The sequence below is a fragment of the Amaranthus tricolor genome, chromosome 3 (genome assembly GCF_026212465.1).
Source record: "Amaranthus tricolor cultivar Red isolate AtriRed21 chromosome 3, ASM2621246v1, whole genome shotgun sequence".
Taxonomy (NCBI): Eukaryota; Viridiplantae; Streptophyta; class Magnoliopsida; order Caryophyllales; family Amaranthaceae; genus Amaranthus; species Amaranthus tricolor.
This window is the reverse complement of record NC_080049.1, coordinates 3,533,057-3,536,975: the sequence shown is the minus strand read 5'-3', so window position 1 is coordinate 3,536,975 and position 3,919 is coordinate 3,533,057. Positions and strand designations below refer to the sequence as shown.

Sequence of the window (3,919 nt, the reverse complement as noted above, 5' to 3'; positions counted from 1 at the left end):
AATTTGTGTTTTAGTCAATTTTGGTTTTAGTTTAATTATTTTTGAAATTTTTAAAACATATTTGATATTATGTTTTTATAGAGTAAGTTGGTTCATGATATGCTAGGTAAATTATATTTACTAAGTTAAGAAGAGTTGTTTTAATCTCTAACATGCTCTTCAACATTTGTTTTACTCTAGTATACTTAAGTTTGTTTATAAAGTTTGTCATCATCAAAAAGGGGGAATTTGTTGGCTCTTAAGGTATGACTTGGTTCGTGGAAGTTGTACGTGTCTTAAAATATTCAAGAAGTTAGATAAGTGCTTAGGAAGTTAAAGGTAGACAGACGGTCTACTGTTCCTAAAATGAACAGACTAACAGAAGTTGAAGCTGGAGACAGTACGCTGTTCGTACGTAGCAGGTCTGGAGAAAAACATCGGCTGAAAAATTGCGAATTAATTATTTTCTGTTTTTTAAGTTGATGTAACGGTTAAGAATTAATTTAATTGCTTAATTAATTAATAAATTGGTTGGCAAAACTATTTTTAGGTTATCTAAAAATAGCCTAAGACTTTTTCTTTTAAGATTAAGATCTCCTATTTTTTAGGATCTTATGTTTTTAACTCCTATGCTATTTTTAGCTTAAGGAAACTGATTTTCTCTCTGAGCAAATGACAGCCGGTCATTTATTTTTTGGCAATTCCACTATCCTTTTGTTTTGAGAACGTGGATGATAGTGGGAGGTGTGTCTAAGGTAACTGCTGTCTGTTCCCACTATAAATAGAAGGAACTTTGCTCAAACCGATGGCGATCCAAGAGTGTCCATTAAAGGGAGATCATTTAAGAAAAATATTTTCTGTTTTTAAATGCCAATTAATTTATTATATTTTTCTTAAGTAATTATCTTAATTTTTAATCTCTTGAGAATTGGCCTTGTAAGGGTTATTGAGTGTTTTGTTGTAATTAGACTTATGAGAAGTCTAAGAGAATAGAGAAGTGAAACGTGAGAAGAGAAAGAGAAGGAGAAAGTAGAGAAAGAGAATTAGGCCTAGAGTAGAGAAGCTTCAAGTGAAGCAAACTGTTTTATGTAATTGTATTTGATTGCCTAAAACATAGTGAGAATTTTGAAATCCGGGGAGTCGTGGTTTTCCTTCTTATTAGGCCAAGAAGGTTTCCACGTAAAATCTTTATCTCCTTTTTATCTTTTGCTTTTTAAGTTTAAGTTTTATTTTGTTTGTTAAAATTCCGCAAATTAGAAGAAAAACGGATGAAAGCTAGATACACAACAATTCACCCCCCCGCTTGTTGCATTCGACCATCTTTGTGTATTTCAACATAATTAAAACCAATGTAAAAGATTTATTTAACCTATAAAAAGTCGTCTTTCTTTATTTTTTTAAATTTTATTTTTATGGTTCTCCTATAATTAACTTACAATTAAATACATATTTCCACTAGTTACTTGATTGGATGAATTCAATCCTTTTAAACCGCCATGAACACATTTAGCAACGAAGGGAGACAGGGAGTACTTCTTTGGGGTTTAATAGTTCTTCCTGCAGCTGCCTGCTCCAGTTGCCTGCTCGGCTGATCCAGTCGTCTCTGGCCGTGCCCCTGGCGGACCTATGTTGGGGCACTCTGGCACGTGCCCCGGGAAAATTATTATTATTATTTTTTTAAAAAAATCTAAAACTGGCTGAGAAAAAATGGCGAAATCTGCATGTAAAGTTCAAATTTAGAAATCAAATTTTATAATTCTTACCCATTATCTCTCCTCTCTCCTAAAAATAAAACCCTAAAACCTACAACTTACCCAACCAGCTGTCGCCGCCACCCCTATCCCAGCCACCGTTGCCACCTGCCGCCAACCCCTTTTGCCGCCTGCCACTCTGTCCGGCTGTCCTTTGATATCAGTATTTAATGCTTTAAGGTATTTTGTAACAACCCAAGATTTTCTGACGTGATTAATTAGTATTTTAATAACTTTTGGGGATTTTATAATTATATTAAATTAATTTAGAAGTAATTTTAATAAATCCTTTCATATATGAATTATATATTTATATTAAAAATACAATTACAATTTTTAAATAAAGAGGTTCGAATCAAATTATTATTTTATTAAAATGTGGGAGCACACGAAAATGGACGAATGTAAGAAAGTGAATGAATAAATAAGTAAATAAAAAAAAAGGATTAGGGTGTTAGTGAGATACCCATGCCCTCAACAGCACACGCCTCACCATCTCCCTCCTTCCCTCTCTCTCTCTCTTCTCCCTTTCCCCTTGTTGTGTCGCCAGCAGCTGGCCCCAATCAGCCGCCCACGAGCACCACGAGCACCACCAGGCCGTGTCTCCCTCCTCCCACGAGCACCACCAGGCCGTGTCTCCCTCCTCCCACGAGCAGCAAGCAGCAGCCCAGACACTAGCAGTAGGCTGTGTCTCCCTTCTCCCACTTAGCAACAACTAAGCTGCACTCAAACAGCTACCAGCAGCAGCGGCTGGCACGGCTGGTTGTGCAGCCTTCACCGCCACGCTCACGCACCACCACCACATCATTTACATGTCTTCCACCCCTTTACTAATTCCCCCATTGTAAGCCATCTCTTCTCTTTTCTCTAATTAATTTTCTTGTTTTTATTTGGAGCTTTATTAAGTGTATTGAGTTTGATGTTGGTTTTGTGTTAAATTCATTGAATCTTTTTGTGGTAAGAGTTTGATTGATGAATTGAACATATGATTTAGGGTTTGAAGTGTGATTAGAAATTATGGGTTGTGTGTTGATTGTGTGATAGTTTCTTTTAATCTTACTATGAGTAATAATTAAAGGTGTTATCTTTGAAATTAGTAATGGTGTGGGCTTTCATGTCACATTTTGGTGGTGTATTCGTTTTATTGATTTTTGATATGGATAATGGTTAAAAGTGTTATCTTTGAACATGAAATGATTAGGGTTTGGAGTTAGAGATGAAATTAAATGATGTGTGTTCTATGCTATATTTTGGTGGTGTGACGATTGATTGGATAACCTTACAAGTTGTTTTAAAACTTAGTTTGGTTAAATATTGTTGTGATAGATTTAGTTGGTAATGGTTATGATTAGAGTTGAATATAGGAGTGGTGTGGTTGTTAAATTGGGAATAATAGTTGCTAATTGTGTGGTTTGATTGTTGCGAATTACAAGTACTCTGATTAGGTTGTTATTGAAGTCTTAATGCATAATTTAGTAAGCCAAGAGTACAATGTCAACTTATCGTCGATGGTTGCTAAAGTTACTTTTCGTGTTGTTTTGATTATAGTTCTTTCTAGCTTTGGAGAAGGTAACAAATGATATCGCGATTCGATAACTCTAAGATTTGCCTTATCTTTGAATAAGTGTTATATTAAAATTGTAAGGCTTAGTTGTGATTAGTTATTTTTGGGTAATGCGAACCGATATACTCAAAATTAGTTGATGAAAAGGAACGATTCATACATGTTTTTACTTTTAAACTGGTGAAAAGACTCATGTTGTGTTCAGTTAATGATTTTGACTTGTATTGAATGAGTTGTGTGCGTGCTAAAGTAATCGAAAACTCATGTTGAATGGGTGATAGTGGTTACTTGGGCATTTAGTTGGTATGACAAAGTAGTTAAGGGAACTTATTAGTTCTATTCCTAACTTGTATAGGTTTCCAGTTCATAAGAGGAAAGTAAGACTTTAGTTGGGTTATTTTTGTAACTTTTGGTCGTGCAGTGACGCTTACAGGTTCGTACACGTAGTAATTAATCCTTACATGCATCTTGCATTGTATATTTATCAGTATTGAATTGTTTTAAAACATATGTTGTACACTATTTATGAATTATCGTCGAATGAAATATCTAAGTTATTGATTATATGATTTTCAAGTTTACTGATAGAGAATGGTACTAGTATCCCAAATGCTGATAATGATTT

At 34.6% G+C, this 3,919-nt stretch overlaps 1 protein-coding gene across 5 annotated transcripts in view; it reads left to right on the top strand.

Moving 5' to 3' along the window:
* Positions 1–2,191: 2,191 nt before the first annotated feature.
* LOC130807905 (short-chain dehydrogenase TIC 32, chloroplastic-like) overlaps positions 2,192–3,919 on the top strand; it is a 19,900-nt gene continuing 18,172 nt past the window's right edge. For 3 of the 5 annotated variants that reach the window (XM_057673301.1, XM_057673303.1, XM_057673299.1), the window contains exon 1: positions 2,192–2,574. The gene's annotated coding sequence lies outside the window, so the exon portion shown is untranslated. Of the gene's footprint in view, positions 2,575–3,649; positions 3,728–3,919 lie in introns of all 5 variants that reach the window. The other 2 variants (XM_057673302.1, XM_057673300.1) reach the window with 1 other exon arrangement.